The sequence below is a fragment of the Coptis chinensis genome, chromosome 8 (assembly GCF_015680905.1).
Source record: "Coptis chinensis isolate HL-2020 chromosome 8, ASM1568090v1, whole genome shotgun sequence".
Lineage (NCBI taxonomy): Eukaryota > Viridiplantae > Streptophyta > Magnoliopsida > Ranunculales > Ranunculaceae > Coptis > Coptis chinensis.
The window spans coordinates 57,222,730-57,237,539 of NC_141463.1; the positions used below are offsets into that span (position 1 = coordinate 57,222,730).

General features: G+C 34.5%; 2 long non-coding RNA genes across 2 annotated transcripts; both read left to right on the forward strand.

The window, feature by feature from the left end:
• Positions 1–4,996: 4,996 nt before the first annotated feature.
• Positions 4,997–6,886, forward strand: LOC147482077 (uncharacterized). The gene is made up of 3 exons (XR_015206988.1): positions 4,997–5,121; positions 5,240–5,312; positions 6,854–6,886. It is a non-coding gene; the product is annotated as an uncharacterized LOC147482077 (long non-coding RNA).
• Positions 6,887–12,268: 5,382 nt separating this feature from the next.
• LOC147482078 (uncharacterized) lies at positions 12,269–14,125 on the forward strand. Its single transcript, XR_015207013.1, has 3 exons — positions 12,269–12,373; positions 12,456–12,808; positions 13,885–14,125. It is a non-coding gene; the product is annotated as an uncharacterized LOC147482078 (long non-coding RNA).
• The last annotated feature ends 685 nt before the right edge of the window (positions 14,126–14,810 follow it).

The window sequence follows — 14,810 nt, forward strand, 5'->3', positions numbered from 1 at the left end:
TTTCTATTATTGAGTTGCCTAATATAGATTTCTTAAGTATCAAGTAAAAGATACTTCCCATTGTAACTATATAAGTCTTTGGTGTTTTTCCTTAAACTACCAATGAATAAAATCAACTCCTCTCTTCTCCTGTGGATGTAGGCTGCTACACTGGCAGCCGAACTACGTTAAATTATTGTGTTCTTTGTTTATCGTTTCTAATTTGCGACAATATGTGATCAAAATAGTAATATCACATCGATACCGGTAGCCAAAACAATACAAATCCAGGCACCAATCACCACCAAAACACCATAGCCCTTAGCTAATCGCAATATACACCCCTTAGCTATCAATTAAACCATCACCATAGCCACCTAATCACCGGAATCAGGCTTGACAAAACAAGATGACATTGGTTCTAAACATACTCGGCTATCATAATGCATATATTATATGCACATTAAGCTTGAATTATAATTTTTTTCAATAGAGTTGGATTATGTATTGATCATCAAACACGATTAAAACTTTAACAACAAAGAGATAAAGTCAAGATGGGTTCTTTATTTGATTAAAAATTAATCACGTGTAAGAGAAACAACAATACATACCCAACATACTATTATTAAACTAAACCCTTACAACTTTAAAACCTTAATTAATAATAAGCGATGACAACAGTAAAAAAATTAACTTGAGTCATATAGGGAGATTTTTAATCGAAAAACATCATAAATTATTGAAATGGTTCAATCTTTATATGGGAGAAACATACAATTCACAACAAAGTGACTGATACTACCTATAAACTAACATATTCTTAAATTTAAACCAAGGATCTTGAATCGCATGAACTCACCAACATCATAATAATCATAAATCAATAATTAAACGTAAACGTTATACCTTAATCTATAGCTATAATGAATGAAACTCGTAAAACGATGAAGGAGAACTTGTTTCTCACCCTAAGCCTTTTCTCTAACCCTAATGTGTTTTATTTACATAATACATAACTATGAGGCATGTGTATATATAGAGAAAATGGGAGAGTGGACAATTTTATTAATTGGACAATGACTCTAACTTCCCATAAAAATTAGACTATAATTGAAAACAACTTCTAATTGCCAAAATATTCATATGGATTTGGATACTTCATCATATAAGCTCATGTTTTGTAAACCATTAATTATACATGACATGTGTCGATCATGTGGGACATCTTTAAGGATTCAATAAAATCCTACATTACAGACATAAGAAGATATATTAGCTTGCCAAATGGTTGAATCATAAAGTATTCATGGTCGTATATATGTGTAGTGTTTACTTTGTTTATATGATTCATTAAATGAGTAGTGTTTTTTTTTATTTTTCTTGGGTTGTGGTTTTAGCCTCCTAGCAAGTTACAATATATAGTACATACGTACAAAACTCCTTTAATTTTCTATATTTTTTGGTTTCATTATGGTTATTAACTCACACTTATCGCTCAATTTAGGAGGATGAAATCAATTAGGGGTAGAGATTAATTAACTAGGTATTTATAACGTTTGAGTATTTGTATTGAATTATTGCGAAAAAAACATAAAGTTGAAAAGTTTTACAATGAAAATAGATTAAATAGGTTAATGATTTGAAAAATGTGGATTTAAAACTCTCTCCAAACTTCTTCTCCATTCATAAAATATACTTTTATTAGTTTTGTTAATTCATAAGTGGATTTGACATCATTAGCTTATTTAACATGTACTTCAATATTACTTAGATAGTAAGGTATTAACTATAATCAAGTTTGTGTTTGTGTTATCTTTAGGATACAAAAATTTTAACTCTTGCTAGTTAGTTTAATTACTCATTATAGGGTTAGGTTTAGGGTTAATTGTAGTCATCATTAATAAATCTTCAACTTTTGTTTTTCCTTTAACATTATGTTGTCATTTAATTATTGTTTTGGTGATAATCCAATAATCATAGGCTAAACACTCCCACTAGGGAGAGTTCAAATGAAGCCTTAAATTAGTGAGGGTTTGATATGTTTTAGTTTAGTTTAACATTGCTTAATGCTTCAAGTTTGATTCTTTCATCACTCCATAAATTAATAAAAAGTGTTAGAATTATACTAGAGAATTGTGAGTTCACTAAAGAGATTGATGAATAAGTTTTTTTCTTCTTCTTATGCTAGTTAGATTTTGTTATAGATATATAGAGATTAATTAAATAGGGATTTATAAAGTTTGAGTCATTGTGTTGAATCATTACGAAATAACATAAAGATGAAAGTTTTACTATGAAACTAGATTAAACACAATAATGATTTGCAAAAAGTTGATCGTGTGATGGTTAACGCAGAATGGATTAGTGAATTTAGTGAAACAGAGACCACCTTTAACAACCCAGGCGCAACTTCATACCACTCATCAATGGTGGTGAAGTCAAGCAAACCAAAGGGACAGTGTAAGAAGTTGTTCAGATTTTTTAACAACTGGATACAAGAGGATGGGTTTCTGGAATTGGTTCAAGAGTCATGGCGTATATCGGTAGTTGGCAATCCAATGTGTACTTTTATGAAAAAACTGAAGCATGTTAAGGCTGAGTTGATCTCTTGGAATCGAGAGAGGGATTGGCCACAACAAGATTGATAATGGGAAGTGGAATGTAACATCACATGTACGAAGGCATATGCCGGATATTGTCAAACAAATGGAGGAGGAAGTGAAACTAGGCAGAGGATAAGACAAGATCATATGGTTGGCATCACAGAAGGGTGAGTATACAATGAAAGATACTTATGAGAGAGTGAGGAAAAGCAAAGCACTAGTATCATGGAAAAATATGGTGTGGTTTACGAATAGAATACCGAGGCAGTCTTTTATAGCATGGTTAGCATTGAAGGGAGGATTGAAGACATTGGTTCGAATGAGAGAATGGAAAGTAGTTCGCATTGATTGGTGTGTCTTTGGTTGGGGAAAGAGAAATAGAGGAACACTTGTTCTTCTCATGTATATATGCACAAGAGGTATGGCGTAGCTACCGGGTTTAGAAATGGGTACAATAGGCGAGGGGGCGAAACATGGCAAAATGAGATTGATTGGATTGAACAGAACTCAAGAGGAAAGGGATACAAGCAAGATACATTGCGACTGGTGTTCAATGTGCTTATATACGGCATATGGATGGAGAGAAATCGAAGAATATTCGAGAACAAGAGAACAAGGGCAGAACAGGTGGGGAAGATGATTTTCGATGATGCAAGAACTAAAATGGAGGCTATGACGATGAAGATGGAAGATGGGCCTGAGAGAGAGAGGTTTATGCAACTCTGGAGCTTAAACATCAAAATAAAAATGAAGACTCTGAAGCTTTGCAAATGGGAGAGTGCGGAAGAGGGAGGTCATAATTTAAATACTGATGGCACGATGCAAGGAGATGAAGGGGATGGGCAGCGGCAATACGCAATGGCAGAGGAACTGTACTAGCAGCAGCATGCGGGAAGACGAGGTATAAAACAATAGACTTGATCGAGTTAAATGGGCTTGAGAATGGGCTGCGATTAGCGGTAAGACACGGATTCAAAAAGATAAGGGCCCAGACGGATTCAACTACTGTAGTAAGTTATTTCAAAGAACCGAGGCAGCACCCATGGAGAGCGAGCTACATGATGGAAGAAATACAAGCACTCATTAGCAAACTAGAAAATTTTAATTTAGTGCATGTATATAAGGAGTCAAATAAGTTAGCAGATATCTTAGCATCTAATATTCCAAGTGTTAGTTTTATAGAGCTGATTCCAAGCTCTTTTTCAGAAGATGTAAAGAAAATCATATATGATGATGCTACGGGCAAAATTCATATAAGAATGTAACCAAACCAATTTATCTTATTTATACAATAGGGGTAAGGGACCTCTCAAAAACCCTGCTTGCCATCCAAAAAAAAAAAGATTTGCAAAAAGTGGATTTCATTATTTTTGTTTTTATTTTTATTTTTTTGCTAAGGGTAATTGTTTGTATTGATAGCAAAAAATGAAAAAAAAAATATTACATTATATTAGGCATTTGTGAGAGCCCTGAGTAGGCTATTCGACATTACAAATTCAAACAAGAAATCTATAATGTGTAGATTTTTAAATCACAAACCCCTAATGTGGATTTAAAACTCTCTCCAAACTTATTTTCCATATATTCACTAAACCATACTTTTAATTGTTTTGATAGTTTAGTTTTATTTGATTTTTTAGTTTAAAGTAGTATAATAAAATATCACAAAAATCATTTCTCTCCACAAACTCTAAATTTGACTATAGTCAATACCTTATTACTCTTTAAATAATATTGAAGTATAGCTTGAGCAAGGGTGTCAATCCCACCTTAAAAAGATGAAGGGAATAGAAAACTACTGGATTTGAAAACAAAGAGGTTCAAATGAGATGAAAGGATTTTAATTGTGATTTTTTTTTATTATACTACTTTCACTACAACAAATTGGTTTTTTAGCGACGAAACTTTTTGCGACGTTTTACAATCGTAGCTTCAGGGTGCATTTACCGACGCTTTTGTACGTCACTGATTGTCAATTGTCGCCATATTAAATCATACATATTTGCTATGTTTATTTCGTCAACGATAGTATTATATTATTTGTAAAAAAGAACTATTTACTCCCAAAAATATGAGATATGTCTTTGGCGACGTCTAGACTGTCAGAAATACAATTTAATGTTTTTTGGATGCTTTTGTATATCCATGTTGGTGAATAGGTTGCAATGCTACTAGCTAGCGTAGCCAAAGGTTTAGCTTTTTGGACGTTTTTGGGTAAACGTAGGCCAAAAGACTCTGTTTCAACGGTACTGTTTCGTTGGGATTAGTTATGTAATTGCGGCATTTTTCCCAATTTGTGGGAAATTGTTGTCCGTGCAAATTCACGAAATCCCGCACCAAAATTTCTAAATGGGCGCTTAATTTGAGTTTCCAGAAAAAGAAAAAAGAAAAAGAAAGAGTGGGAATAAGCCGAAAAACAGTTCATAAAAAGAACTAAAAAAAAACACGTCTCTCCGGCTCTTCCTCCATAAAAGGAAATCCCCTATCCTTCTCTCTCTTCCTCACAAAAATTGCTCTCACACCCACCGTGTTAAAGGTTAAACCTTTAATTTCTTCCGCTTTGATTTTATTTGATTTCATTTTTTTTTTCTTCTTCTAGTGAATCGTTTTTGAAGTTGAGGTTTTAATAGGTTCGAAGTTCGTTTTAATTGCAGAAAGAAAAACGTTTGCTGAAGACCAAGTTCTCCTCTTTCACTAAAGATCAAGCTATCCTCTTTCAGCTTTCAGGTAATTAACCATTTTGTTTTTATTCTCAAATGTTTGGAGTATCATCTGCGTTGTGACATTGATAGATACAATTTGGGTTTTGCTATGTTGGTTATTTGATAGAGAAAATTTGGGATTTTGATGTGCTATTTTTTTAATCAATATAGAAAAATTGGGTTTTGCTGTATTAGTTCCATTAGTGTTACGTACTTGCTACTTGAAGGGTGAATATCGATGGGTTGCATATATATTTTAAAGCCATGAGTAGTCACAGAAAACGCTCTCGATTTTGAATGCTCTTAAACCTGTGGTCCAAACTTGTTTCTTGTATGCATTCAATTGATAAATTGTGTGGGTCTCTCTAAACTAAAGTTGCAAAAGTCTAAAGAAGATGACTAAGGCCACTATATTGTACTCCCCATGTCAACATAGAACTAGTTAGTGTACAACTTACTCTTTTAGTTTTGTAGGGCCACTAGTCAACTATTGGTGACTAAGCATGAGTTACATAAAGGAATGAGTGTTGGATTATTTCTTAGTACTTCTTGATCAGTAAAAGAACTAGGACACTAAACAATGTCAATCCCTTGTTTAAGTGAATATATATATATTTTTTCTAATGAATATATTTTTCTTCTAAAGGCGATTTTGTATTTAATTGTAAAGAATGTTACAAGGTAAAAGAAGAGACTAAAAAAATAGGAAAAATTGCATGGCTTAATCCTTTCATGATTTCAGAGAATTTTTAGTTAGGAGGAAACATTAATGTGCAAATTACTATTGCTTATATTTTTTACTTATTTAACAATGTGGACAGGGTAGTCATGTGTTTGTATTTGGTATCATTGGGAGTTATTGATAGTTAAAATTGGGTTGCATTATTAGTCAATGAATGGTAAAGTTGTCATCCTAAAGTGGGAGAACACTTGAGCCAAACTGATCCCATTATTTGCAACACCATCAATACTCGTCGACGTAGTGAAAATGCCTGTTCTTAGACAATTTAGGTACTGAAGAAGATATCGTTTCTCGTGATAATGATACATACATTGATAAAGAATTCATGTAAAAACATTATTTCTTGACAACTAGTTGCTATGCATTTGAATGTGTTTACAATGGACAAGTAGGAGTTCTTTTTGGCTTACTCCCTTATTTAAGGCTTACTCCCTTATTGAATTAAGGAGTCAATTAAAACAGGTTATCATTCAAAGGCAGTTCTCCTGGTGCTTGATGTACAAGCATGCATAGCGAGGGATGCACCTCAATTCCTCCATCTTGTTGTTCTCATGGTGCATAAATTTATTTATTGGCTTTTGACTGTTCACTCCCTGTTCTGGCAAGCTATCTTGTTGACTGTATGCCTCCAAACATTTCATCCATAGGCTTGTAGTCTGTCTTAGCAGTCTTTCCCTGTTGGACTTTCTTGCTTCAAACTTTACTTTATTCTTGAGTGTTCGTAGTTGTTGCAATAGGATGCAAGCAAATGAACATCTGCCAGTTGGCAACAATGTCAAGTTTCCAAATTCTTTTAATAGATTTGAATTTCGTTTTATTTTCAGGAAGAAAAATGTTTTTCAAAGACCGACCAAGTGCTCTTTTGCTGAAGACCAAGCTCTCCTGCTTTAGGTAAATCAATCTTTATATATATGTGTGTGTGTGTTGCTTTTTTAATTGATAGAGAAAAATTGGGTTTCGCTGTGTTAGTTCCATTGTATTTAATAATTCCATTAATTTTACTTGCTGCTATAATGGGTTGATTTGTCAATGGGTTGTATAAATATTTAAAGCATGAGTTATAATTAATGTTCTTGGACTGTTTAGGTAATGAAATTGTACCTATTGTTATTCCACTATTGGATAGTTTTGGACTTGAAATCGGTTTTGATAGCTGCTTTTAATAGAAGCAAAGCTTTGTTAATTCTTTTTTATTACCTTTTGTCGATAGGCACAAATATGGATAAAAATTGGATGAGTATGCCGCATATGCCTGAATATGTACAAGGTCTTAGAGATTTTATTGCGCTTGCCAAAAATCATTTAGACAAGAAAAGCTGATGTTGATGTTCGTGCAAGAAGTGCAATAATAGGTACTACTTGCACATCGATGAAGTAAATGATCATTTATTTACTTCAGGTATCGACAAAGATTATACTCGATGGGTACATCATGGTGAACCTTTTGAAGTAGTGAGTGATTGAGTGATGATGATGATGATGATGATGATGATGATGATGACGATGATGATGATGATGGTTCGGGTGGTGAAGGTGGACTCTATCATAGGGTAGAGGAGATGCTCGCAGATTTAAAACCAAGTCATATGGGTATTTCACAACCAGAAGTGCATAATTCAGAACCATTTATTGATCCTAATACAAGAGATATCAATCCAAAACCATTTGATAAACTTTTGTTTGAAGCCCGTCAGCCTCTGTATCCGGGTTGTGAAAAATATAGTACGTTGGATTTTCTCGTGAAGTTGTTTCATCTAAAGATAATTAATCGCTGGAGCAATAAATCATTTGAGATGGTTCTCAAGTTGATTAAGGCTGCATTACCAACTGGTGAAACACTCCCGTAGTCCCATTATGAGGCCAAGGCGTTATTGCGGGACTTGGGACTTGGTTATGTATCTATACATGCATGCATGCATCATTGTATGCTCTTTTGGAAGGAAGACAAAGATCTTGAAAGTTGTCGGGTTTGTGGTGAACCGAGGTACAAAATTAATCAAGGCAAGGGTAAAAAAGTACCACATAAAGTTTTGAGACACTTTCCACTTAAGCCTAGGCTACAGAGGTTGTTTATGTCGAGAATGACTGATGAAGACATGAGATGGCATAAAGAAAAACGAGTTCGGGAGGACAATGTACTAAAGCATCCTGCAAATTCAAAAGTCTAGGAAGATAAGGAGCATCAAGCGTTCGCTAGTGATCCTCGTAATGGTTTGACTTTGCCTTGCAAGTGATGGGTTTAACCCTTTTAGAGACATGAGCAATACCTACAATATGTGGCCAGTAATGCTTATACTGTACAATATGCCACCTTGGAAATGTATGAAAGAGTCATTCATTTTCATGTCTCTTCTTATACCTGGACGTACAACACCTGGAAATGAAATTGATGTCTATTTACAGCCGTTGATAGAAGAACTAATTGATTTGTGGGAAAATGGGGTGGAGACATATGATGTCATGACGAAGTAGATGTTTGTAATGCGTGCAACAGTGTTATGGACTATAAATGACTTTCCAGCATTCGGAAACTTGTTTGGTTGGTCCACAAAAGGTAAAATGGCTTGTCCGAATTGTAACAATGATATATTTTCTTTGTATTTGAAGAATGGATAGAAGCAGTGTTACATGCCCCATAGTCGGTTTTTGCAGCCAAGGCATCTTTTGAGAAAACATCTCAAGCAATTACCTGGTGGAATTAGTGGGAGCAAGTATGAACCCAAGAAGTTAACTGGGGAAGATGTATGTTTACAACTTGAGCATATTGAAGAACAAATATTTGGAAAAAATCCAAATAACAAGAAGAGAAAGCGGAATGAGATTGAGTATAATTGGACAAAGAAGAGTATATTTTTTCTTTTACCAAATTGGAGAACCATTGAGCTGCATCACAACCTTGATGTCATGCACATTGAAAAGAACATTTGTGAGAGTGTTTTGGCAACATTATTACATCTATAAAAAGCAAAAGATACAGCAAAAGCTCGAATGGATTTGGCACTATTGGGTATTAGGATAGGGTTACATTTGATTCCTAGAGGTAATAAGTTTGTTATGCCCCTAGCTTGTTATACGATGTCACCTACTGAAAGAAAGAGCTTCTGTTAATGGTTGAAAACAGTAAAGTTTCATGATGGCTGTGCATCAAATATCTCTCGATGTGTTAATGTCAAAGACAGCAAAGTATATGGAATGAAGAGTCATGATTGCCACATACTTTTACAACGAATTCTCCCAGTTGCACTACGTGGTTTCTTGGCTAGTGATGTATCAATTGCATTAATCGAGTTGGGTTTGTTTTTTCGAGAGTTATGTTGCAAGACATTAAAATTGGAAATACTGGAGAAATTAGAAAAAGACATTGTTGTGATACTTTGTAAGCTTGAGTTAATATTTCCACCGGCATTCTTTGATGTCAGGTCCACCTAGCAATCCACTTGCCTCATGAAGCGAAACTTGGCAGACCATGTGCACTATCGCTGGATGTATCCAATTGAAAGGTGATGTTTGTTTGCTATAACTTAATTTTTTAAATATTTTTATTAAGTACTTGGAATTCACTAATCCTACAATCTTAAAACAGGTTTTTAAAAACGCTTAAGCCACTCGGAAGGTTCAATTGTTAAAGCCTACATTAACTCTGAATGTCTAACATTCTATTCGATATACCTTCAAGATATCGAAACACGTTTTAATTGTGAAGAACGGAATTATGATGGTGATCATGCGAAACAACACAAAGGGTTGCAAGTTTTCACACAAAATGTTCGGCCATTAGGTGTTCCTAAGATTATTGAACTGAGTTCACAAGAATTCAATAAGGCTCGATACTATGTGTGAATAATTCAAGAGAAATATCTTCACATTTTGAGTAAGTGTGCGACTTAGTATGACGCCATATTTATTATTTTACATACATTTATGGAACTATTTATGTTAAATACGCAGTCAGCACATGATTGAGCTTAAAAGAGAAAGCCCACACGATTTAGAAGAAAGGCAAGAGCAACACTTCACAGAGTGGATTAAAAAGCGCGTAAACGATAGTTTAATTATTCAAGTAGTTCTTTACTTAATTTTGATAATTTTCTATTTACATTGTTTTTTTTTTATTGATTAGATGCAAGTATTGCGTAGAACAAAATCTCCTGATGCAACTGATGAACTGTATTCATTAGCATGAGGGCCTGATCCTCGTGTGACTCGGTATAATGACTGCATTATTGTTAACGACATTAGGTATCATACTAAAGACCGTGAGGCAACTCTACGAACTCAAAATAGTGGTATGGTGTCTTAACAGATGTTCTAGAGTTAGAATATCTATTTGGAAAACGAGTTTTTCTTTTCAAGTGTGACTGGTGGGATGTTGGTAACAAAAAGACAGGAATACATATAGATGGAAATTTCACTAGTGTTAATGTCTCAAAGAAGTGGTATAGGGATGACCCTTTTGTGTTGGCGACCCAAGCAAGTCATGTTTTCTATCTGGAAGATACCAAATTGCGTGGTACTTGGTAAGTTGTGCAGAAGGTAACTCATCGGAATGTGTATGATGTTTTAGAGAAAGATGAATTGAATGATGCAGAGCATGATGATGAGGCATATCAACAAGAGGAGCAACTTGGAGTAGATGAAATCCAAAATGAAGATGTTGCAGTAGTACAACTAAATAGGGAGGATGTGGACCCCGATGAAGTTGATGTGAATATGGTAAATCAGGATGTGATGGTTGTGGACGATGCCTTCATTAATGACGATGATGAGGATGAGGAAGATGATACATTACTAGACTACTATACTGAAGAAGAGATCGTTTCTAGTGATAATGATATAGACATTGATTAAGAGTTCTTGTAAAAACATTATTTCTTGACCACTAGTTGTTATTACATTTAATTTGAATGTGTTTACAATGGACAAGTAGGAGTTATTTTTAATTTCACGTTTTTGTCTAAATGTTGTTTTACATAACTAAAAATTATGAACAATTATGTAATACATTGTTTATGAATAGTGAATTTATTCTTTATCCCTAAAATGTCTCCCTTTGAAACCTAAGTTTAACTAGGAAATTCCTTTAATGGTGTTCATCATCCTTACAGGTAACACAATTCCTTCTTCTCTAGATGGTCCTTGTGGTTGGACAGTACACCTAAAATATTTTGATGATTTCATTTGTACAAATGGTATACTTTTGTTGTTTAGAAGTATTAACACCACATGTTTCTTGTACAATTATGGCATCTGGACCTGGTCGTCGACGTGCATATGCTAGTGTTTAGGCTCAATCCACTCAGGATGGTTCTTGTAATGGAGATGAACTCATTATTATGTCTTGATTGTTTTTTTTTCTTATTACATACAGTTATTTTAGTTTCCTAACTAACTGTTTTTATGCATTTTAAATAGCTTCCGCATTGGGAGGGAGTTAGAGGGAAGGCGAAAAATAAATTTCTCACAAAACACATCAAGCGTGGGGGCGGGAAACCAAGAATAGAGATTCCTTTTAGGACAATGAGGCCTATAGGCGATTGAAGCCAAGAATGGATCAATGAGCTTGGCATCATTGCTAAGTATTTGATGTCGTAGTTTGCCTATAAATGGAAAGATGTGGATGATGACGCAAGGACGCTTTTACATGACAAAGCTTTGGTAATTGACTTATACATAATAGTGACTTAATATTTCTTAGTTAGTTTTTTAAATTTATCACAAAAAATTCTTTTGGTGGGTTATTTCTTTTTTTAGGAGAAGTTTGAAATGGATATGAGTCAACCACATGTGGTGTCAGCAGTGAACGGATATTTAAGGGGCTGCTTTAAAGATTTCAGTTGTAAGCTTCACGCACACTATGAGAAGCTTCCAAACAATATAAACAAACGTGAATGCCCATTCAATGGTGTTTCACAAGAGGCTTGGGAGAGTTGGTGTGATTTTTGGGAGACAGAAAAGTTATGGTAAGTGAGAATCATCTCTTGTTGTTTTGTTTTGATAATTGCTGTGATTATAATTAATACAAAATGTATTTGTGTGTATACAGAATGTTAGTACCAAAAATAAGTATAGTCGCTCGTGCTTAACAACTAGCCACCGTGGTGGCTCAAAGTCTTTTATGCGGATTCTAGCTGACATGGTATAACCAACTGCTCAGTACTTAGATGATGGACACTTTTTTTTCTGTGACTGGTTATTTCCGTACTATCACTATAATATGTGTCTCTTTGGAAATGGTGCAGGCTGGTCCCGAAAGCCAACAAGAGCCTAGTCAGATTGAATTGTACAAAAATACCCATTATAGTGAGAAGAAAGGCTAGATTTCTCGCCAAGCTGAAGAGAACTATGTAATTACTTGTCTTATATCTATTTGTATGCTAAGTTTTGGTATTTATATAATATTAATTTCTAATCTAACTAATTGTACAGGAGAGAATGCTTGAACTCATAACTTAGCCTCCTGAAGAAGGCTCCAATCCATTGACAGATCAAGATATATTTGACAAAGTATTGGGTGTAAGACGTGGATATAATAGAGGTCTTGATCATGGACATGCTGTTACATCATGTAGAGCTGGAGGTGGATTCGTGAATGTAGAAGTGGATTAACTGAGGAGGAGGGCAGCAGATGCAGAGAACTAGCTAGAGGAGTTGCGTAATGTGACCCAAGAGAGAATGGATGCCCAACAACAGATCATGAATGCCCAACAAGCTAGAATTGATGAGCAACAACGTGCATTGGACTTTCTTATGTCGAAGTTCCAGGGTGGTCCTTGATTGTGGTACAAACTCCCAACTTTTACTCTCTTTATAATTTTTGGTTAGGTGTGTTTACAGTATTCATTAGTAGATATAGTTCATATACTATCCATTTCTACCTCATTTGAGTAGCTAGTATTGAAATCATTATGTGTTTCGATTTTGTTTTTGATGATATATGCCATTCATTACAGTTAGTTTTTCTGTACTATTTATATGATTGTAGTTGAAGCTTTTGTGTAGTATATGTGGAATGCAGTTCACTTTTAGTGTCTATTGAAGTCTTACTCTATTGGGGGTGGGGGGGGGAACCTGTTCTGAGTTTTATATCTATGTTCTGGGAACTGTTATGAGTTTTATATATCTATATTTTAATGAAGCCTTGGGAGTTTTCCCTGTGCTGTACTATATTGGAGTCTTGCATATGTGATGGTCTGGATCTAAATTGTGGTTCTTATATTGGCATGGATTTGGCCAGATATGATAACACTCTAATATGAATATTTATGATGATGGTGATGCCTGTTGCATCTTTTTATATGGTTTGCTGGGCTCGTTGCTTATGATATGAACTTATGGTATGAGTTTCAATTATTAAGTTTAGACTAATTTTAGATGTATGGGCTTGCAACACCTACTTAAGTTTGGAGTTTCAGATCTGTTACTCCTAATGGTGGTGCTCTGTTGATGGTGGCAGTCCGAACAAATGACATGCCATATATTTCATATAGTGTTTCATTTTGTTAGTCAGGTCAACTTGACTTGTGTTTATCAGTCAATTTTAAAGCATCAAGACTTAAGGTCTATTTACTTGAGGTGCTATCTAAATATTTACGACTTTTTACTCATTCTGTCAAATGAAATGGATGTCTTCTTTTTTTTTCCATGCCCATCGAGGCGCTACACTTTACCTATTTTAGTTGTGAGAACAGTACCATGATCTAGCATTGAATGTCGAATTTTATTAATAATGAATATGGAATTCTGATATGGACTACTCACCATTTCATTGCATGTGAAGTAAATATTGTATATATTTGTGTTGGTATGTGTCCAAATAACTTGTTAATGGGGTACAATCTTTATTTTAATTCTGCAGGTTTAGGATTGAGCGGTTTAGCAATGAAAGACGCTATTGGTGCGTGGGTCTGTTTTGTTAGAAACGAAGTCTTTCTTTTGTTAGTGAAGTAGACAAACAAGACTTGTTTGACTTGGGCAGAAATTTAGATGATAAATGTAGGATGTTTTCTATTCATGGCTACTGGTTTAAGAGTGGATCATATTACTCTTATTTTGCTTATGAGATGATCTCAATAAAAATGACATTTGGAATTGGTTAAGTATGAGATGGTTTAAGTAGTTGATACTTTTTTGTATCTTCTTTTAGATTTAAATTATTGTGAAAAACAGCTGCACAAAGAACCTGTGCGGTTGAACCAAAGCAGGGAAAAAATAGCAAAAACAAAAAAATTTGAAAAAATTGGAAAAACGTTTAGCGACGTTCTTGGACAATCAGAAAGACAAGGTCTAAGCACAGTAAAAAGCGTAGTAAATAACAAACTTATAGCGACGTTCAAAAACATTGCAAGAACTATATTATATTTGAAAATATCATACAACATACGACAACTACAAACGTTGCTACCACATTATCCTTTGCTACGTACAGAAAAACGTGGCCAAAACTTATCCCTACTGCGATGATTAGAAACGTAGTAAAATAATTCCCACGAAAGCAATTTTAGGCTTTCAGTGACAGACTAAACCGTCGCTAATATTAGTATTCAATCGACGTTTCATATAATGTTGCCACAGCTATATCTTTTGCCATGTTTCAAAATCCAAACGGGGAATAATTTTTGTGACGTTATTTTACGCACTGGCGACAATAAAAAGGGTGACTAAATTTGGCCTTTTAGCGACAGTTTTAATTCGTTGGCTTAGGGTATTTCTGACTATATGATTTGCCACGTCTGACTGACGATTAAAATAACGTCGCAATTGATTTCCAGCAACAGTTTTTGA